This window comes from Meriones unguiculatus, chromosome 10, assembly GCF_030254825.1.
Source record: "Meriones unguiculatus strain TT.TT164.6M chromosome 10, Bangor_MerUng_6.1, whole genome shotgun sequence".
Classification (NCBI taxonomy): Eukaryota; Metazoa; Chordata; class Mammalia; order Rodentia; family Muridae; genus Meriones; species Meriones unguiculatus.
Window position 1 is genome coordinate 59,158,172 of NC_083358.1, and position 23,865 is coordinate 59,182,036.

The following is a 23,865-nucleotide window of genomic DNA, read 5'->3' on the forward strand; positions in this document are numbered from 1 at the left end:
AGTTCAATCTGATAGGCCTTGGTTAAAACATATGAAGTGATGATTTTTTTAAGTTATAACATTTATCCAAGAAAGACATCGATCCTTTGGCCTCATTAAAACAAAGACACTTTTCTCTGCAAAAGATAAAGTCAGGGGAACAAAGTCGTAAGCCGTGAGCTGAGAGAAAATATTTACAAAAAGATCATCTAACACCGAACTGTATCCCAAAGTATATCAAGGAATAAATACTCAATTAGAACAAGACAAACAGATAAATTAAAGCATAGACCAAAAAACCTTAACAGCCATCTCTCCAAAGAGAATCTATGGGTAAGAAATCCACATTGAGAATGACCCTGCACGTCATACGCCGGCAGTAAATGCTAGTGCAAAGCTGATAGGTGGGTGACATCCGCACTCTGCAAAGATGAACAGCGGCAGCAGCGTGTACCAAGGTGCATTCTTACCCACTGCTGTGAAATACACAAAGTGCTCTGCCACTTTGCAAGACAATTCCGTAGCTTCTTATGAAACTGAAGGTAGCCTTACCAAATGTTATATTGTCAGTGCTAGTTATCTAAGCAAAGAATTTGAAAGTTAATGTCCACAAAGAGCCAACATGCAAATGTTTATGGAAGCGTTATGGTATTTGCTAACACTCAAAAGAAAGTAAGATGTCTTTCAGCTTGTGGAAAATGAAGTGTGGAACATCAGTATAAGGGAGTCGATGATACCGAGGGAAAAGAACTACCATAGCAAGGGAAGAAAGGGAAGGATTTCAGAGGCCTACTTATGTATGTACGAAGCCAATTGGAATATTCAGCCTATGCACTGTGCATCTCTAAATAGATGGCATTATGCAAAATGCAAACCTGTGGAAATGGTAAAAAGATTGTCTACCAGTGGTTAGGAACAAGGGGCGGTGGCACAGTACTGAACCATAGATATACGGAGGCATTTTATGACAAGCGAAAAACTCTGTTTTTACTGTCATAGTAGAGACATGCCATACAGTGACATTTGTTCAAATCTATAAAAGATCAAGAATAAACCATAATATACAGCAGGGGTTTTGTGTGACTCTCATTTGTCAACATAGGTTCGTCAGCTATCACACTATGTCACCAAAGTTAGTGGTTGATACATGTAAGGCCACGCATGTGTAAGGGCAAGGGACAATCTGGAAATCTGCGTTCTCTCTTCTCAGCTTGCTGGGTATGATACTACGCAAAAATCTAAACTATCCTATGAAAAAAAAAAGGAACCGTTTAACTAAAGAAGGTATGTTCTCTAGTGTCTCTCTAGCAATATAGAGTGGCAGGGTTTGTGCCTAATAAGCGTAACTAACAGCTATATCAACTAAAGGACTATGTTATAAAATATTTATTCAAGACTGCTCATAATATTTGGCATATAATAGACATTTAATAAATACGAAGTCAGAAAGGATGATTTGATTCTCTTGACAGAGCTAATTGCTACTTATATTTAAATAATGCTAATTAGAATGGCAGGCTATTGGAAACTGTGTGATATGGAGAAATGAATGCAGCTGGAGTTAAGCCCTGCCCCCTGAATAATTTATCATAATTAAGACTTATAAAAGTGGTTTCTCTGGTAATCCTCAGTTTCCAAGCTCATAAAATGGACACATTAGCTACTTTATGGTGCAGTTTGTGATACTGTGATAATAGCAATTTCCTGCATAATCCTATCAACAGACTATGTCAAGGCTTCAGGTAATAATATGGTTGCTCTCTGTGCACTTTATTATAACTTTCTGCTTTATCTATGCTTTACTATGATTTGATTTATCTCTCTTGATATATTTAACCTAAATTTGAAATCCACTTTAATAGGTCTAGCTACATTTCCAGGATGGCTACTTTGTATTAAGCTGTTTTCTCCATGTTCCACTAATGAAACTACTTTTATTATTCCATTTCACTGGCAGAAAAACTGAGTTTTACCTGGAATAAACTCATTTATCTCTGTGCAATTTGTGAACAGTAAAAACAAATATTCTACACAAGTCTACCTAAATCTAGAAATAGGTTAGTTATTTGCTATTTTAGAAGGAAATTCAAGTAAAATGTACATTTTTGGTGAATGTCAACTCTAATATAAAATAAAATCACAAAATGATAACATATTTTTGCTCTCCCAATGAGTTATGAATTGAGGCAGTCATTAGACATTTTAGCTGGTAATTCTTATGTGTGATTAAGTACCATTTAGGATGGCATCTTCAAACTCTGGTTAGCCTGTGAAGAAATGAGCTCCAATCAATACATCATTGTAGCATCTTGTTTATAACCATTTCAAACAGTAATTTTTATCTTCAGAATAATATTTTAATACCCAACTAATCATCAAAATATCACTACTATACCATAGTAATGGGAACAGCCCTGTGAGGTGATGAGTAATTTCTATTTCTTCTTTATAAATGAGTAAGATTCCCATGAGGTACAAGATGGTCATCAAAACTAAGCCACTGAAACAGTAGGAGAAAAGTAATGCAAGGTGTCTTGTTATCATAAACACATACCAAGCTGTGGAAGTAGCTCACAGATTATGTTGCTTAACTCAATTAGCAGTGTGTTTCCCCTACATTCCTCGGGTTATAGAGACAATGACTATCATTACTAGGAAAATACAACAATTTATGCCTACAAGCCAGCACCTACATGGCAAGTATTCAATAAATACTTCCCCTATAGGCAAATTAATGAAAGGCAACAAGGAGAAGGTCAATCTCTCCTCTTCAAAGGAGTTGGTTTTTCATATTCAGGGTTGACATCAACAGATTTATTAAAAAAAAAAGGTGTAAACATGACTTTTTAAGTGATGTTCAGACCAAACATCTAAAGTAATGCAATTAATGGAATGATATTTGAGGATAAAGTCCTGTAAGGCAGCAAAGATGGAAAGTAGAGGATACATGTATAGGCTGGAGGAAGATTATTAATAGTGAGCAAAGCTCACCTGACCCATCTTCTGTGAAAATGGAATCATACCAATGTTCTGAGAAAATGAGCAGGGTAGAGAACCTGTGATTATAAGAGCCTTGCTCTGACAGTTGTAAAGGTACATCAAGAGATAAGCTATTGTAGGCTGGCCATTTAAAAGTTCTAAATATATGTGGCTTTGTGCAAAATGTGGCAGGCTTCTGCAAAGTTACCCTTAAGTCCATACCTTTGTCCAAAACAATCCCAGAGATTCAGGGTTGCTGAAGGGCTTAGTCGTCTTTAGTTGAGTAGAGTTAACAATGTTGGATACAGAGCGTTCTCAGCATAAAGTCAAACTGTAATCAATGTCATTGTCATTTGAACCACATTGTTTGCAGTGGAACCAATTGTGAAGCCAAAGTAAATTCAAAATCTAAATTAGAAAAACAGATGCTTCTTTTGTTTGGAAAATGTAGTCCCATCTAGCCCTATTGTAAACCATTTTCTTTTGACTTACACCACATAGAAAGAAAAATCACAGTGCATAATGCAAAAATGCAGAAACATATTTAGCAAATTTGTGGATTTCATAAGTCATTTATAAACTTTGGATTTGCAAACAATTTCAAAGCCTTCTGAAAATATTTATAAACACAAGAATCTCTATAATGCTACACATAATTATACCATGCCTTTTCAAAGCATATTTCAGAGATAGAGTTTGTGCAGAATATCAAGTTTCCTATTTGGGGTTTGTCTTGGAGACAGTGAACAATTTATTTTTCAATCTGTCTCCAGTGATGCTCATGATTAAGCTAAATACATTGGTGCAACAAGAGGAAAGGCATTTATCTTGTGCCTAATTTCTAAATTGACTCATGACATTAGGAAGTCAATCTATAGAGTGAGATTTATTTCTTCAGCTCAGCAAGTTCCAACAAATTTGTGTTTCTCACAACTTTAACCATTTTAAGGCAATTTAGAAAGTTCGCCTTTCATGCCTTTGAGCTACCAGAACGTTCTGATTTAAAACCTGACATCTCCAACTTTGCATGAAGTTGTGGATATCATACATTCAAGTTCATTTTGCAATATTGATTATCATAAGAAAATAACTATAAATATTGTCATTTAAAAAGAAAATGGTCTACCAATTGTGTGCAGGAAAATAGGAGCTTCAAACATGTACACAAACACATACAAACATGTGCGCACCCACAGTCAATAATCACTAAGAACAAAAAAAGCACGCTTCCGTGTTGATTCTAATTTGAGGTAATCAAAAGTATAAACAGGGAAATGCTTTGCCAAGGTTATAGCACATTATTTGGGGCATAAACTTAGGGATTTAAGTTTTGCTTTTTAATCTTACAGTTTGAGTTACTTTCATTTTGTTTATATCAACATTTTGCTTCCAGTAACATTAAAAAAAATAATAAAAAAGTAGTCTGGGTTACAGATCAAATTGCTCTCAATAAACACTAAACCTTATTGTGAGAAGAATATAAATGAATTAGAATCACAAGAGGGAAGTTTCCTACTTGTATAAAGGGATTGAGAACTGCAGTGTGGAGTTCTGCTTAGCAGTGCCTCAGACACGCTACCATCACACACAAGGTCTTGGTCTTCCAACAGGGCAAGAGGAGGGTGAGTGGCTTTAAGTAGCAAATGTTTGTGTGGACTCTTGCTGGAACTTTTCCTCCTAGGTTAGCAGCATCTATTCAAACTAGACAAATGGCCCCCAACAAATGACCTTTCTAGAATCCATTCTTTCATCAATGAAGTAAATGAAATAATGTGTTTATATAAGACAATTTAGAGTTTTAAAAGCCAAAGCAGAATTGTGGATGTAGAGTATATAATCAATAGACCCCATATTTTCCTTCTCCTTTGATTCTACATTATCTTATTGCTAAATAAGCAAAACCAACCTAGAAGTTTTAAAGTGTAAGATATCAAGTCAAATAAAGTTATGTTTTTCTCATTGTTCCAAGGTTAGTCGACTCAGGCATTAGTATATCATTTAGAATAGTGCAGTCACTTGGCTCACCCTTAAATTTTAATAGATTCAACTGTAGTTGAAGAAAAAAGAAAGCAAAATAAAAAAGATGTTTAAAAAGGGAGAGAGAACAATTCAATTATTGCTGAAAGTTTTTACCACCATTTCAATACCTGAGCCTGAAACCCCATCAGGCAAGTCCTGGAAGATGAGACATTGCCGAATGGAGCAGAGTTCTGTTCTTTCAACACTCACCTTTACAATGCAATGTTGCACCAATATTCATTCCAACCATTTCATCTAAAAGTCTACCAGGGAGGCACCAATCTCTTTGATGCTGAAAAAAAAATGTTGGTTTTCTAGTGTTCAACATGACCTTTTACTGAGAAATTTTCAATGGTTTCTTCACTTAATGAGAGGAAGGAAGCGTTAAAAAAAATGGTTTCTTCTCATTAAGTGGGGAAAATGGAAATTTCCTCTCACTTAATGGTTTTAGAGAGTTTAATTCACATTTAATTTGTCATTATACTGCATTAAGATTTAAGTACATAACAGAATTTAATACTGGATTCTAGTAAGGAACACAGAAAATGAAATATACTAAAATATGCTACATAAGCAATATATATGTGCTTGGGTAATTTTTCCTTATTGTTCTTGAAAAGATGATTTTCCTAGTAGACTGTGAAATGTGTCTATAGAATATTTTTTTAATATTTGTGGTTTAAAATTGAAAGACAACATTGGTGTTAGTAATAAACATTAATAAATGTTAAACTGACTGAGAAAATGTTAATAAACCAGAGAAAATCAAATACAAAGATCAATTGCAGGCACAACCTCCACCCACTAATTACTGAAGTGAAAATGCAAAACAAACAGTTCAACAAAATATGAGAATTTCCAGACAAATACTAGTGGTGCAGACTGCAGGACAGCACATATAGGGGAGTGCCTTGGGATAGCAAGGACAGAGGTAATGTCTTCCTCTGAATTGTAGCTATTTAGAGAATCAGGCAAACCCTTCACTCTTCTCATGCTCTGTGTACCATGTGGAAATTCAAAGAAATAATATTCAATACTAATCTTTTTAATAGAATGGATATAAGATTTTTTCCAAGTCGAAGTTAGAATTATATTTTTGAAGCATTATATAAGCATATTTATAAAGCACTATGTGGATTCTTTTTTTTTTTTTTTTCAATGCAGTTTATTCAGGAACATTGAACAATCCTCGGACCCCGGGGAAAGCCAGCCCACAGCTTAAATAGCCTCTGGGTAGCCAACCCAGGCGTGCCACGGGGGCAATGCAGATAGGTCCACATACATGGAAGCAAGCCAGATCCTCGGCCTTAGCCAAATGTGGAGTTGTTCGTGACAGAGAGCACTCACCATCGGGAAGGTGGAAGGCGGAAACCAGCTCCATCTTTAAGGCATAGCATTCCGCAGCTCTCTACAGTTCCCCCTTTTTGTTTTAGACGCATCAGGCAAGAGTAGAGGTCTGATCTCTGATATTAGAAATAAATTGGGACTTTGTACAGATGTTCATTTAGGTGTCATCCACCCAAAGAGCATCAGACCCGACCGATACCTTTTTCTCAGAGGCGGGACCTGGGGCATCAACCCGCATGCAATCAGACATGCTCTTCTCTGGGTCCAAAGCGGCTGACCCTGAGTGCAGTGCTTAGCCTCGCATCCTGAGCGTATCATTTTAGCTTTTTATGGTATCCAACCATGCTTGGGGAGAATGTCCTGCTTCAATGGCTGTAAAGGCCTGAATGATCATGGCTGCATCACACTGTTGTGAGACTCTAATCTTGCATATATACCACAGGCAAACCAAGGAGACCAACACCAGAAGGCCTGCTAACTCTCCCATGCCCGCCCATTCCTTCAGATGATTCATGGCTGCAGCAATCCATGTTGATAATCCTCTGGCTAGTCCTGCGTCCACTCCGGTAGAATTTACTGTGACAATGGCCACTCTCAGCTGCTCCATCGTAGTATCGAATTCTCCAGTCCAATTACCTAAAATATAGCTCGACAATTGTTTAGACAGATTTGCAGCGCAGGAAAAATTCTCATGTTGTATGCTAGTGACACAAAGTCCAGCATACTTTCATTGACAGCCAGGTTGAGCGATTTGCCATAGGGTATCAATTTGCTCCTGCAAGAGGTCAATCCTCTGATTGAACACCATCAAGCTTCCTTTTAGTTGAGCATTAATTCCTTTATGTACAACTAAGGCATGAGCTACATTGGCTAAATGATTATTCAGGGTTTGAGCAGTCTGCCCAGTATGACTCATGGCTAATGCCCTGGTGGTAGCTCCAACAGCCGTCAATGAGATGGTAGTAACAATGGTGGCTGTAGTTCCAAGATCCCTTTTCTGTCTGAAGAGAGTCATAGCGTGAGGGGCATCAATGGGCATAGGCACCCAGTGAGGCATGCGAGTAACCAGGGCATACCTAACTTTACTAACATTCCAGCATTGGGCAAAAAAGCAAGTATCATTACCACAATTACTTGGCTCTATCTGGCTAATAATGAATAAAAATGGGGGATATAGACAAACAGGTGTGGGCTTATAGGAAATATTATGAGAAGCCTTAACCCCTCGTTGGAACATCCTGCGTCAGTTCTAGAACTAGCAGTGGTGGTGTCCGAGGTCTGAGTAGGTTCAGGAGACCATTGCCCCCGGGGGTGAGACGTGCTCCATGCCAATTGACTAACTCCATGTTTTCCTCCAATTTTGAAAGTCATTTAAGGTTCTTAAATTACTTTTTTCCCTTTTTTCTTAAATTTTTCATCAATTACACTTTATTCATTCTGCATCCCCCCATAAGCCCCTCCCTCCTCCCATCCCAATCCCACCCTCCCTCCTCCCTCTGCTTGCATGCCACTCCCCAAGTCCACTAATAGGGGAGGTTCTCCTCTCCTTTCTGATCTTAGTCTGTCAGTTCACATCAAAAGTGGCTGCATTGTCCTCTACTATGGCCTGGTAAGGCTGCTCCCCCCCAGAGGGAGGTGATCAAAGAGCAGGCCAATCAGATTATGTCAGAGGCAGTCCCTCTTCACATTACTATGTAACCCAATTGGACTCTGAACTGCCCTGGGCTACATCTGTGCAGGGGTTCTAGGTTATCTCCATGAATAGTCCTTGGTTGGAGTATGAGTCTCTGGGAAGTTCCCTATGTTCAAATTTTCTTGTTCTGTTGCTCTCCTTGTGGAGACCCTGTCCTCTCCAGCTCTTACTATTTCCCAGTTCTTACCTAAAATTCCGTTCACTCTGCCCAACAGTTGCCCACCAGGCTCAGCATCTGCTTTGATAGTCTGAAGGGCAGAGGCTTTCAGAGGCCCTCTGTGGTAGGTTCCTAGGTTGTTTCCTGTTTTCTTCTTCTTCTGATGTCCATCCTCTTTGCCTTTCTGGATGGGGTTTGGACGTTTTAGTTAGGGTCCTCTCTCTTGCTTAGTTTCTTTAGATGCACAGGTTTTAGTGGGTTTGTCCTATGTTGTATGTCTATATGAGTGAGTATATACCATGTGTGTCTTTTTGCTTCTGAGACAACTCACTCAGGATGATCCTTTCCAGATCCCACCATTTACCTGCAAATTTCATGATTTCCTTATTTTTCATTGCTGAGTAATATTCCATCGTGTAGATGTACCACAATTTCTGCATCCATTCTTCAGTTGAGGGGCATCTGGGTTGTTTCCAGCTTCTGGCTATTACAAATAAAGCTGCTACAAACATGGTTGAGCAAATGTCCTTTTTGTGTACTTGAGCCTCTTTTGGATATATGCCCAGGAGTGGTATGGCTGGATCTTGACGAAGCGCTATTCCTAGTTGTCTGAGAAAGCGCCAGATTGATTTCCAGAGTGGTTGTACAAGTTTACATTCCCACCAGCAGTGGAGGAGGGTTCCCCTTTCTCCACAGCCTCTCCAGCATGTGTTGTCACTTGAGTTTTTGATTTTGGCCATTCTCATGGGTGTAAGGTGAAATCTCAGGGTTGTTTTGATTTGCATTTCCCTAATGGCTAATGAGGTTGAGCATTTCTTTAAGTGCTTCTCTGCCATTCGGTATTCCTCTACAGAGAATTCTCTGTTTAGCTCTGTTCCCCATTTTTTAAGTGGATTACTTGGTTTGTTGCTTTTCAGCTTCTTTAGTTCTTTATATATACTGGATATGAGTCCTCTGTCAGATAAAGGGTTGGTGAAGATTCTTTCCCAATCTGTAGGTGGTCGCTTTGTTTTGATGACGGTGTCCTTTGCTTTACAGAAGCTTTTCAGTTTCATGAGGTCCCATTTATTGGTTGTTGCTCTTAGAGCTTGTGCTGTTGGTGTTCTGTTCAGGAAGTTTCCCCCTGTACCAATGAGTTCTAGGGTATTTCCCACTTTTTTTTCAAGCCGATTTAATGTGTCTGGTTTTATGTTGAGGTCTTTGATCCACTTGGACTTCAGTTTTGTGCAGGGTGACAAGTATGGATCTATTTTCATTTTTCTACATGTAGACATCCAGTTAGACCAGCACCATTTGTTGAAGATGCTATCTTTTTTCCATTGTATGGTTTTGGCGTCTTTGTCAAAGATCAGGTGTCCATAAGTGTGTGGGTTTATTTCTGGGTCCTCTGTTCGGTTCCATTGATCCACCATTCTGTTTCTATGCCAGTACCATGCAGTTTTTAAAACTGTTGCTCTATAGTACAACTTAAGATCAGGGATGGAGATACCTCCAGAAGATCTTTTATTGTAGAGGATTGTTTTAGCAATTCTGGGTTTCTTGTTATTCCATATGAAGTTGAGAATTTTCCTTTCCAGGTCTGTAAAGAATTGTGTTGGTAATTTGATGGGCATTGCATTGAATCTGTAGATTGCTTTTGGTAAGATGGCCATTTTTACTATGTTAATCCTACCAAGCCATGAGCATGGGAGATCTTTCCATCTTCTCATATCTTCTTCTAATTCTTTCTTCAGGGATTTGAAATTTTTTTCATACAAGTCTTTGACTTCCTTGGTTAGGGTTACTCCGAGGTACCTTATGTCATTTGTGGCTATTGTGAAGGGTGTTGTTTCCTTAATTTCTTTCTCAGCCCTTTTGTCTTTAGTATACAGGAGGGCTACTGATTTTTTTGAGTTAATTTTGTATCCTGCCACTTTGCTGAAGGTGTTTATCAGCTGTAGGAGTTCCCTGGTAGAGTTTTTGGGGTCACTCACGTATACTATCATATCATCTGCAAATAGTGATAATTTGACTTCTTCCTTTCCAATTTGTATCCCCTTGATCTCCTTCAACTGTCTTATTGCTCTAGCAAGGATTTCCAGAACTATGTTGAAGAGATATGGAGAGAGTGGGCAGCCTTGTCTTGTCCCTGATTTCAGTGGGATTGCTTTAAGTTTCTCTCCATTCAGTTTGATGTTGGCTATAGGCTTGCTGTATATCGCCTTTACTATGTTTAGATATGTGCCTTGTATCCCTGATCTCTCCAGTACTTTGAACATGAATGGATGTTGGATTTTGTCAAAGGCTTTTTCAGCATCTAGGGAGATTATCATGTGGTTTTTTTCTTTCAGTTTGTTAATATGGTGGATCACATTGATGGATTTCCGTATATTGAACCATCCCTGCATACCTGGGATGAAGCCTACTTGGTCATAGTGGATAATATCTTTGATGTGTTCTTGGATTCGGTTTGCAAGTATTTTATTAAGTATTTTTGCATCAATGTTCATAAGGGAGATTGGCCGGAAATTCTCTTTCTTTGTTGAGTCTTTGTGAGGTTTAGGTACCAAGGTGACTGTGGCTTCATAGAATGAATTTGGTAATATTCCTTCTGTTTCTATTTTGTGGAATAGTTTGAAGAGAATTGGTGTAGCTCTTCTTTGAAGGTCTGGTAGAATTCTGCGCTGAAGCCATCTGGTCCTGGGCTTTTTTTGGATGGGAGAATTTTGATGACCGCTTCTATTTCTTTGGGGGATATAGGTCTATTTAGTTGATTTACCTGGTCCTGGTTCAGCTTTGGTAAGTCAAATCGATCAAGAAAATTGTCCATTTCATTTAGATTTTCAAATTTTGTGGCATGTAGACTTTTGAAGTAAGTCCTAATGATTGTTTGGATTTCCTCAGTGTCTGTAGTTATATCCCCCTTTTCATTTCTGATTTTGTTGATTTGGGTGGTGTCTCTCTGCCTTTTAGTTAGCCTGGCTAAGCGTTTGTCGATCTTGTTGATTTTCTCAAAGAACCAGCTCTTGGTTTCATTGATTCTTTGAATTGTTTTATTTGTTTCCAATTGATTGATTTCAGCCCTGAGTTTGATTATTTCCAGCCGTCTACTCCTTCTTGGTGTGTCTGCTTCTTCTTTTTCTAGGGTTTTTAAGTGAGCCATTAGGGTGCTTGAATGAGCTGTCTCGAATTTCTTTTTGAAGGCACTTAGTGCTATGAACTTTCCTCTTAGCACTGCTTTCATTGTGTCCCACAAGTTCGGGTATGTTGTGTCTTCATTTTCATTGATTTCTAGAAAGACTTTAATTTCTTTCTTTATTTCTTCCCTGACCCAGCTGTCATTTAGTAACAAGTTGTTCAGTTTCCATGTGTGTGTAGGCTTTTTGTTATTTCTGTTATTGTTGAGGTCCAGCTTTATTCCATGGTGATCAGACAAGATACATGGGATTATTTCAATCTTCTTGTATTTGTTGAGGCTTGCTTTGTGACCCACTATGTGGTCTATTTTGGAGAAGGTTCCATGAGGTGCTGAGAAGAAGGTAAATTCTTTTGTGTTTGGGTGTAAAGTTCTGTAAATGTCTGTTAGGTCCATTTGATTCATGACCTCTGTCAGAGACATTGTTTCTTTGTTTAATTTCTGTTTGGTTGACCTGTCCTTTGTTGAGAGTGGGGTGTTGAAGTCTCCCACTATTAATGTGTGTGGATCTATATGTGCTTTAAATTTTATCAATGTTTCTTTCACAAATGTGGGTGCCCTTGTATTTGGGGCATATATGTTCAGGATTGTGATGTCTTCCTGGTGGAATTTTCCCTTGATGAGTATGAAGTGTCCTTCCCCATCTCTTTTGATTAATTTTGGTTGAAAGTCTATTTTATCAGATATTAGAATGGCTACTCCTGCTTGCTTCTTGGGTCCGTTTGCTTGGAAAGTCGTCTTCCAACCCTTTACCCTCAGGTAATGTCTATCTTTGTGTCTTAGGTGTGTTTCTTGTATGCAACAGATTGCTGGGTTTTGTTTACATATCCATTCTGTTAATCTGTGTCTTTTTATTGGAGAGTTGAGTCCATTGATGTTGAGAGAGATTAATGACCAATGGCTGTTAGATCTCTTGATTTTGATGTTGGCTGTGGTCATCAGGTTGTGTGCTTGGTTGCTTTTTGTTTTACTGAAGTGAGGTTATTTATTTCCTGTGTTTTCTTGAATGTAGCTAGCTTTCTTGGGTTGTATTTTCCCTTCCAGTGTCTTCTGTAATGCTGGATTTGTTTGTAAGTATTGTTGAAATTTGTTTTTGTCATTGAATATCTTGTTTTCTCCATCTATGAGGACTGAGAGTTTTGCTGGGTATAGTAGCCTGGGCTGACATCTGTGTTCGCTTAGGGTCTGCATGATATCTGTCCAGGCCCTTCTGGCTTTCATAGTCTCTGTTGAAAAGTCAGGTGTGATTCTAATGGGTTTGCCATTATATGTTACTTGGCCTTTTTCCCTTGCAGCTTTTAGTATTTTTTCTTTGTTCTGTATACTTGCTGTTTTGATTATTATGTGGCGGGAGGATTTTCTTTTCTGGTCAAATTTGCTGGGTGTTCTGTAGGCCTCATGTATTCTAATTGGCCTCTCCTTTAGCTTGGGGAAATTTTCTTCAATGATTTTGTTGAAAATATTTTCTGGGCCTTGGAGAAGGGAGTCTTCTTTTTCCTCTATACCTATTATTCTTAGGTTTTGTCTTTTCATATTGTCTTGCATTTCTTGGACGGTCTGTGTCAGGAATTTTTCAGATTTAACATTTTCTTTGACAGATACATCGATTTCTTCCATTGTATCTTCTACACCTGAGATTCTTTCTTCCATCTCTTGTAGTCTGTTGGTTATGCTTACCTCTGTAGTTCCTGTTTTCTTCCCTAGATTCTTCCTTTCCATTATTTCTTCCATTTGTGTTTTCTTTAATTTTTCCAATTCTATCTTCAGGTCTTGAGTTGTTTTGTTTACTTCCTTCACCTGTCTGATTGTACTTTCCTGTTTTTCTTTTAGTTCCTTCAACTCTGTTTCTTTCATTTCATTCAGTGTTTTAAGCATTTCCTTTCTAAAGGCCATAAACTGTTTGGCTGCAGCTTCCTCTATTTCTTTACGGATGGCAATATTCTGTTTGAGTTTATCTTCCTCTATGTCTTTACGAATCTTATTTGTTTCCTCTGTTATCATCTTCATGAGCATACTTGTTAGGTCATCTTCTTGGATTTCAGTTATGGTGGGGTGTCCAGGGCTACTTGCCCCTGGATAACTGGGTTCTGGAGATGCCATATTGCTCTGTCTTTTGTTGCTTGAGCTTTTACGCTGGCCTCTACCCATTGTGTTATCTTAGGAGTTTGGGGTTATTTTCTGGTGGTTCCTGGGGATCCTGTGGTAGAGAGAATCCCCTTTGCAGAAAGCTGGATTTTCCTGAAGGATGTCTTCTCAGCTTTTTGGGTATAGTCCCTGGATGGCTGGTGTTTTTTCAGGAGTTGCTCACCTCAGGGATATAGACCTGAGTGGTAACTGTGGTCTTTGTTAGTCGAGAGGGTTCTCCTCTCACCCAGGGAAGTCCTGAGGGCAGCTGCCCTGTTTCTGGGTTTCTTGTTGTAAATTTAATGATCAGCTGCTGTGACCCAGTTGGACATCAGGCGCGCCTCAACTGTTTGTGCTTGTGTCTGGAGCACAGCTGAGTGCTGGCGCCTCGGCCCCACTAGACTACTAGACTTTTTCTAGGGAAGGATTGGGTGATTTAGATCAGTACAGTTTCCTTCCTTCCCCGTGGATTCTCTGGAGACACGGACTCCTAGTGTCTTTTTTTGCCCTGGTGCACAGTGCTCAGTGTCCGCCAGCTGGCTGGCCACAGAAATTTGCCTGTGCCTGGAGCACAGCTGTGTGATGGCGGCTCAGTCTCTGCCAGCTGTCTGGTGCGCAGAAACTGCCTGTGTCTGCCTTTGTGGCTTTTGGGAGTCTGAGTGGCTCCCTAAGCTGGGTAATTTTCCGGGGACCTTTTCAGGTTGGGGGTGAGCTGAGTGCTCTGAGATCAGACCCGCCGTTTCTATCTCTGGCGGCGAATCAGGCGCGCAGGCAGGCAGGGCTCTGTGCGGGAACCTGGGTCCCCGGCTCTGGCTCCGGGCTGGCTCCTGGGGTGCCCGTGGAACCCGCCCGAGTCTTTTCCAGGGGATGTCTGGGTGACCTAAGGCCGGTCCCAATCGTTTCCTGTACCCTGGGGTTATCTCTCGACTGAAAATTCCAGTCTCTGATAGTGTGGTGCCCAAGGTTCAGTCTGGGACCGTGACCAGAGACACTGGCTTGTGGCTCTGGGCTGGGGCTGGGGCTGGCGGCCGGCAGCCAAGCGTCTGGAGGAACCGGGATCTCTTCCGCGGTTTAGCTGGGTGAGTTAAAAGCTGATTGAATCCCCCACCGTGGGGTATCCTCTCACCTGGGAAACACAATGACTGTGTTTTATGGACGAGAGTTCTGATTGCTGTTCACTGTGCTGATCCTGCTGTGCTGCTGCTCAGAATGAGAGTCCTCCAGGCGCCGCCATCTTGCCCCTGTGGATTCTTAAAAGTAGTATCACATGACTTTAATCCACCATTAAGGAGGCAAGGGCAGGAGGATCTCTGTAAGTTCAAAGCCACCCTTGTCTATACAGTGACTTCCAGGACAGTCAGAGCTACGTACAGAGACCTTGCCTCAAAAAAGTAAAGAATTACCAAATATTTTATTTTACCACACTGTACTTGTAACTATCGTATTTCTATGACCATAAAATCTGACCGCCAGACTTTAAGGAAGGAATGGTTTGTCTTGGCTCAAAATTTTGAAAGTTTCTCTCCACAGTTTTCTGGATCCACGGAACTGAGAGAACCACCAAATACATGTGCTAAATGAGAACTAGTCACAGCACAGGGAGACAGGAATCATAAAGGAAACTTCAACCAAGATGCAGGCTGTAACTGTCAAAGGCTCCCAAATGACCTACCTCTACCAGCTACACCCATCTTCTGAAGTGTTTATACATTTCCCAACTAATACCATGTTCTGGGAACCAGTTCCAAACATGAGCTTGTAGCGGAGACATTTCAGATTCATTCATAACACCTGCGAAGCATATACATGCAGACCAAATAATCCTGTCCTTGCTTTACATCATTTCCACAGTGAAATATGGATTTGTTTAAAAAAGAAAAAAAGAGGAGGCAACAACAAAAGACTAAGAAAGAAGACTAGTGTTTTCAGGAAGAGAAGGATAAGCCTGAGGCTCTGACATGTCCACTCAGGCATTTGCCACATGTTAGGGTATTGAGGAAACACCATGGGTTCTGAAGCTTGCCAGGGTGTTTATAGCTGACAACGTGCAGGGCATGGAATATGATTAGCATGCTGAGCTTTGGTCATGAGAGTTTCTGGGCTCTCTTTTGCTGTGTACCAATTACTTTACACGGTCTAGTAAAAAGCGCCCATTTCCTTGGGCAGAGTTCTGTAGCTCTCTTCTGTGCCAGTCTCTGCTCAGATCTCACAATGACAAACTGGAATTGTTACTGAAAGGGACTTTTCATTTGGATGCACTGATAGAAGATCATCTTTCAAGATCATTCAGGTTTTGACCAAATTCAGCTGCTTGTAGTTTTGGGACTGAAGTCTATTTCATTTCCAGCTATCATCTTTGACCACTCTCAGTTCTTAAAAGTCACAAGCCTGGATTTCTATGTGGTCCCCTCCATATTCAAGCCAGCAATGACCCCAATCCTATGCTTTCAAACTCTGATTTACTTTTCTGTGAGTACAAAGAGAAATCTCATCCTTTTAAGGGGCTGGTATGTTTCTGTGGGGATCACCTTATCTTAAGGTCAACTATGTCATAACCCCATCACAGTAACAAAGAAAAGGGGAAGGTAACAAGGAAGGATTCCAGGCAAGGATATGGAAGGAATGCCCACAAAGACATCTAAAACATTGTTGGTTGTTCATACCAAGGTACCCAACTATTTTATTACACACTTTCTTCTTCAGAATACAAGAAAAGCAAGAAGATCAAAAGTGCATTTTCTGATCAGATTTGGGTAAGGCATTTCAGATCCAGCACTTGGCAATGCGTTTATACCACTGGAGAATGCTCAGAGATTTTACTCAATTTCTGATTCCTAAATTAATTGAACACAAACTTTTTTCAGATAGACACATTTGGCACAGTATTTTTACCAAATTTAAGGGCAAACTGCTGTGTTTTGCGGCCATCTTATGCATCACAGAGCGGTTTAAAAAGCCACTGGCATCTCTCTATAATTTCAGTACACATTTGGGTACATTTGTGAAAATGGATGATCTTCACCAGTGTGATATCAGCTTGTATACATTAGTGGTAGAAAAAAAAAAAACAATGTCTAGTTTAATGCCTATGAGATCAAATTATTTTATATACAAAATATACATTCACAGATCAAAAGTTAAACCACAAGTACAATGGAATGAAAGATAGTCTGAAAAGCAATTTCAAAACACTACCCCTAAATTTGTCAAACAATAGAGATCAAACAATTTGTATTTGTACTAACAATAGAGATCAAAAAATAAACTATTATGGTATGTTTCAGTAATAAACAGTTTGGAAAAATCTCCATCTTTTTGAAATTTTAAATGGTAGAAAACCAATGCAATTTATAAGCTTAGAATTTCACCTTTATTGTTATCTTGAGATCTGTATTGAAAGATACATTGCTATAAAAGTAACAGAGGTTTTACCCATTGATTCACAGAATACTAATCAACAAAGCTGATGTCTACTTATACGACACTGCAGCCAAATGAAATGAAACCTATCTTTCCATGATCAAATATTTCTAATATAGATCCTCTGAGGTTCATTCTGGGAGGTGCTGTAGTCCAATAAACTCGGCAGGTTTTGTCATTTTAGAAATTTTATTAAAAAGCTTAAGATAAAATATAATTGGCTTTATATGCCTACTGTACCAATAACAGAGATCAATAGGGAAAATACCACAAAAATATCTCTTGAAATTTCATCATCACTGACTTAAAAAAAAAAAATGTCTTCCCTGTCTCAATTTCCAGTGTTGCAGACATGCAAAATGGTCAAAAGTGTCAGTAGTGCATCTGGGGCCCACTGTTTCCAACTCTCACTTCTGCTAATGATTAATCAACCTTGTTGTGTTTGATTTCAATTTTTGTAACCTTCTCTATTGTTTATGAGCCTTCTCTCTGTTTGCACATACCACGCAATACTGTGAGTATGGTGGATTCATTTTGCGGTGGTGAGTGTCATGCCCTAGCACATGTCAAATGATCCAATGTCCAATATCATTTAGTTCCACTGTCATTCCTGGCTTGTTGCAATAAAGCTTCTGGTGGTATCTTAAAAGTATCTAATGCAATGTTCTTCTCATTCTCTTCTCTCTCCTGATGATTTTAATTTTTTTTTTTTTTTTACTTTCAACAGCACAATATTAAGGGAATCCATTATCACTAAAGATCAGTATCTGAGACATTTTCAATAGACAAATGCTCAATAATAGCAGGCTTCTGGATACTTATTCAATTGTAAATTTGCCCGTCTCTCTCACCTTACACCTCTGAAGCTTCAGTGACAATACATTTCACTTTTCCAGTATGCCTGTCTTCAGCATCACAGCAGTGTCATTAGTCTTGGCTTCTAATTTTAAAGGATGATAAAATTTAATACTATTTCTCTTGATCATTTTTTTTAAATGGGAGGTAAAAGGGGTAAGAAAGGGGAAAGGGGGTAATAAAGGTAAGGAGGTAGGAAGAATAGTGCTTTCAAAAGAAAGTTATAAAGAAAAAATAGTTAATTTTTCAAAAGGAACTTGCCAACAATATGGTATTCTTAAAAAGACAATATCTCAATTTATCCAAAGACAGGTAATATCTGTGTAAAAATCTCATCTTAACCCACCAATGTCCTTCAGCCCGAGCTGAGAGCACCAGCTCTCAGACTAGGGAATCATCTATCCCCACAGGTGCACTCAATTCTTGGCCTATAGGCTGAGATTGCCACCAAGGGAGCCAATTAGTGCCAAATATGTTGGTGGTTTTTTGATGTAGGAAAATCTCCCCTAAGAACTGGACTGAGATGAGCCATCAAATGATAGTGATTTTCAGTCACTAATGATCCGGGATTTAAATAGAGACTTTTAATTGGGTTACCAAGCAACCTGCAAATATTTTGGTGATACCTGCTGAGTCAATTGGGTAGTTTATAACCCCTTCTCCTCTGATTATGTTATCTTTGATATGACTACATTTTATATTACCAGTGATCAGTGTGACTTTTTGCCTTTGTCATTAACCAAGAAAAGATACCCTTGATTTTTTGTTTTGTTTTCTTTCTTTTTTTCTTTCTTTATTTTTTTTTCATTGCTCACAGGATGTTTCCGTATGTCCAAAGGAGGGTGAGCTGAGTAAGGGGTAGCCATGGGGAATAAGGGAAAGTATTCATTAAGCTGTCTTCTTATGCCCCGGGCTTCTTCCAAGTGAAGTTAGACCTCATGAAATCAGAACGGGTACAAAGGATTGTTTAGAACCCATAATTCCACTTAATTAACAAAGCCAGCATTTTGTGTTTGTTTCTTAGATCCATTCCTAAAACATGAAAAATGAAATTCTGAAGATATTGTTATTGTGGTTTTTGCTCTTCACTAGAGAGTTATTTTCAAAGAAAACTTCCCAAGAAAAAAAATAAATTCTGCCTTTTATTGTTTCCAGATGCCTTTGTCAGTCCCTGTGGCCAAATGTATTAACTTCCTTTCTGCCTGCCACTGTCATTTCCTTCAGTCTGTCCTCTTTCAGGGCCTCAGACGGGCCTGCCTAAGTTCCTTAACCACAGAGCTCTGTTGTCCTGCTCCCCTTTGGGGATTAGCATGTTCGTCCCAGGCTCACTTCTCTGGCCCTCCGATTTTTGGATAACATTTCACATTGGCTTTCAACCTTCCACTTCTCTGAATACACAGCGGGCTCTTCAGAAACACTGCCTTTTCCATTTGACGTGAGTGTGTATGTGTGTGTGTGTGTGTGTGTGTGTGACTTCCTCCCTATAGATGAAGCGCTGCCTGGAACTTTGGTTCTCCCAGCTTTTCTTGCACAGCCAGGTTTTCCTTTTCCTCAGTAACTCATTTGACCTCTGTTAGCTAAGATCTGAAAGATGTGCAGCTCTGTTTGTCTGCCTTCATGTTTCTTTGGCAACCTCCTGCTCCCCCTTGGAGAACTTCCTAAGTGAGAAATAGCATCACTGGACCTTTCCAGTTCTGTTCCTCATGGACAATGAACTGTCACATACATCACAAGGCTGTGTCAAAGGTCAGCCGAGATGGGTCCTCAGAGCTTGTGACTGTAGTTGGTCAATGAGAGACCTAAGGGCTCACTGAATTCCAAGGCTAACCTTCCTTACGTGAGCAGCAGAAAATGTCCAGGGATTAAACAGCCCCTACGGGCATACAGTGTGTACTGCATCACTCTGTCACTGAATCCCATTTCACTTGCCAGCTAGAGATTTAAGCAGAAATCAAAGTGGCAGGAAATTCTGTATGATTTACATAGAAACATTTAATTCATGAGACACACACTGATAATAATACTATTGAGAAAGGCAGTTGAAAATAAGATGAGGAGACCATTATGAGGCGCTTAAGTGAGGTATGGACAGAAGTTCTCAAAGGTGACAATATCCATAAATATGTTTGCTTTGTGTATGTGAATCAGTGCAGGCTACATAATAAACTACAGAAAACTGAGAGGAATGAATGTAAACAGAAACGCAAACCTGACAAGGTGTTCTTTCAAACAATTATCTATGTAAGAAGTTGGAGTCAGAGAAAAGCATTTCTGTTATGTTCTACTTTGTACAGAGGTGTGAAAAAGTACCTAGGAAGAGTCCATTTATTCCTTAGCAAAGTACAGGAAAGGAGGAGGGTTTTAAGATAACATCATTTCTTAAGTTCCCTTTAAGTTGAATGGCCAGTGAGGTTTCAGAAAAACAAAACAAAAACCCTGGAAATAAAATAAACTGTGTGTGTGTGTGTGTGTGTGTGTGTGTGTGTGTGTACACGTGCGCTCAAGAGGATAAGCACCTCTGTACAGATCCCTGAGGCTGCCAGCATCCAGAGTACCACTTCAACCCTGAGTATTTTTCTACAGGAGTTGTCTACCTTTTTGATATTGAAACTCACCAAGTAAGTAGGCCAGGTGGCCAGTGAACCCAGTGATCTACTTTCCTAATGCTGAGATTATAAGCATGGACCACCATTTCTTGCTTTTAAAAAAATGTGGGTTCTGGGGACTGAACTTGGGAAAAGGCAAGCAAGGTAAACCCAGAGAGCTATTCCCTCAGCCACCTACCAAACAAGTCTGAAATGTAAGTTTTCTCAAGTGTGAAATGTGATTTCTGGGCTCTTTTTTTTTTTTCTTTTTCTTTGATTCATTTTTATTTTTTCTCACATATTGCTAAATTGCTCTTCCCCAACCAGCCTGAAGAGCAATACATAGCAGGCTGAGAACGATGTTCTCACAACAGAGTAATATCCTAATTACCCTGCTCTTAGTAAGGGCTCCCTTTGACAGGTGTCAACTAGATTTAAGTGGTTGGCTGCTGGGTTTTTTTTTTTCTTTATGTTCCTTTTTTCCACATTGTCATGTCTTGAAGTGGGGTTAAATGCTGACATCCCTTTGTGCTTAACTAGAGATAACTATCAAAGAAATGCATAAATTACAGTTCCAGCTACACTGAACGTAGCGGGCTCATCTGCCTGTAAAGATGAGACAGATAATATAGCCAGCCTGAATAGTATTTTCTGAGCAGAGTCTTAAGGTTGGTCTGTTAAATCCCAGGTTTACCTGGTTCCTTCCTCCTTTTTTAGCTACTTGGACAAGTGGAATATCCCACCTAGTTATTCTGTCCTCCCGTCTCTTGCATGTTAATTACAGAATTTCTGCTTATCAAAGAAAATATTCACTCATCATCTATGAAACACAAAATAATTTTTAGACCATCAGTTATTCCTAAAGGAAATCTCAGATAAGTGAGAAAACTTTTGTGGGTATATATGTGTCTGGTAAGAAAGAGGGGAGCTGTCTGCTTAATGGCATTCACTGTAAATGTGATAGACAGACTGCCAGATTGTCATCTTGCTTGTCACTCCTTAGCAGAAACTCACCTAAACAAGCAAACAAGCAAGCAGCCACTGCAAATATCCCTTCCACCTCTTTGACCAACAGCTATGACTGACAAAATATGCCCAGCTCCTTTTCTAGGGTATTTTCTTGCTGCTTATTGGCTGAGAATGTAATTTCATGGTAGAATGTTAGAAAATGACCCCTTGTAATGACAGAATTTACATAAATAAATGCTGATTGCACAAAACAGATAATATGCCGTGGCTATCATCACAATAAGTTGTCTCCTACTGACATAGACTGGAAGTTGGAAGCACACAATTATGCAAATCAGACCAATGCCAGTTGCTCATTACTGTCATGGCGGTAAAGGCAAAAACATATCCTCCATAGACAGCTCGAGGCTGGGCCACAGGCCAAAATGTTTGGTTTTGCTGACATAGTAACTGAGTCAACAAAAATAGGATATCATAGTAATACATCAGTGAGGTCCAAATCAAGGCAAACCTGAGGCTTAATGGACCATGAATCCTGTGTCTGTGTGAAGTGTCCTTTCTTGGTATTCAGCCATAGTATGTAAGCATCCACACTGCAGATTCTATACAGACTGCAGAAGCAATTTTGTTTAGGGCTGAAATGCTACAAGACATTCTATTAGCTTTCCCTAAAGATGATATGACATTTTAAAATACTTAAACAACATCAATATTAGAGGCTTAAACACTTCAAAGTATTTTGGAATATTCAAAGTATTTTGGAATACCCACCACCACTGTACCCAGGTCTGCCCTGAATTCTCGTCATAACACTGAAGCTGTTTTCAAACAATAGAAAATTCATTTGTCATGTACATCTTGTTTATCCTTTTTAAAAAATAGAACTTTTATTTCTGAGAGAACAGTTAGCCCTAGGAAGAAGCTAATGGATCTGGGTTTCACACAGATGAATCTAAGAACTAAGAAAACCATGAAGCAATAATTGCCATCCAGCAGCTATTCCTTCCTCCTCTCTGTGATGGACCAATTCTGTGAACAGCCTTCAGTCTTCACCTGCCCCTGCATCTGCACCTTTTCTGGGAACCAACTGATCACATGAAGAAGTATGTCCTTTGTCCCTTCCTTTTGTGGTTGTCACATGTCTTGCCAACTCAATAGGCGTTGTTATGGAACAAAGGCAGAATTAGATGGGATCCTTTGCAAGCTGCCATGATTATTTAGGCTAACCGATCTCTGTTTAGGAAGGGCATGTCTGGCTTTTTATGTGAGTGGGTCAGAGATACATGAAGAATTGTCTATTAAGACATTAAGACTAATCTAGGAGATCAGCCAGCAACTGCCCACTCTCCAGGCAGCAAAAAGGGGTTCAGGTCTGAGCCACATCCCTGATATTAGCCTAAACCATCCTACCACAATCTAGAAGGAGTTTAAAACATTGAGCACCTTCTAGATGGTGGTATAAATAGGTTAATAGAGAATTTTCCACAAAGCTAAAAAAGTTTTAAAAATTCACGAGAGGGGTTAGAGAGATGGTTCAATAGTTAGTGGCATTTGTTGCTCTTGCAGAGGATCTGAATTCAGCCCCCAGAACCCACATAGCAGCTTAAAAATTCAGTAACTCCAGTTCCAAAGGATCCAGCACTGCCTGTTGGCATCCCGCTGCCACGAAGCGTATTTGCAGTGCACCTCCGTATACACAAATGGAACATTCCTATACATGAAGGAAAATTCTTCTTGAGTTCTAGGGAAATACTCCCTATGAATAACAGAAAAGTTTACTCATTTGATCACAAGGCAAAATGCAAACCTTCAGAGAGCACAAATCACAGCAGAATGAGGTAACCTGTCAATCTCACTAGAATGGACAGAATTAAAGACACGTGGCGGCCATAAAAGGCAGCCAAGACTAGGGAAACTGAACAAGGAGGAGAGCTGCAGACACTGTAGCCATCTTGGAAAAGAGTCTAGCAATCTCTCACAATCTTAAACAGCAGTTCTCTCAGACATTTGCCCAAGAGACATGCAAACCAAATTCCATGCAAACGCTTGAATGAACGTCCATATGACCATCACTGAAATGGCCCAGAAAAGTAAATGATTCAAATATTGACTAACTGATGAATACATAAATAAAACTTGACATCACCATAAAATTAAGTACCATTCAACAATAGAAAAGAATGGAGAAATGATGTATGTCACAATATAAAAATCTTGAAGACATTATTCTAAGTGAAGGAAACTAGTCACCACAGGCTGTACTATATGATTACATTTATATAAAATATCCAGAATGGGAAACAGTGAAGGAAAATAAATTGATAATTTCCTTAATCTGCAGGCAGGGTGGAGGGCATGAGAAATCACTGGTAGTAAGCACAAAAAGTTTCTTTTTAGGTAATAAATATGTAACATTAGGCTATTATAATGGTTACACAGCTCCCCAAATACACTGCAACTCACTTAATTTCCAGCTTTACATAGGTAATTTATACATATGAATCATATCTCAATAAAGATATCAAAATATTTCTTTGTATCTCTACTTTCCTTCTCTCTTCCT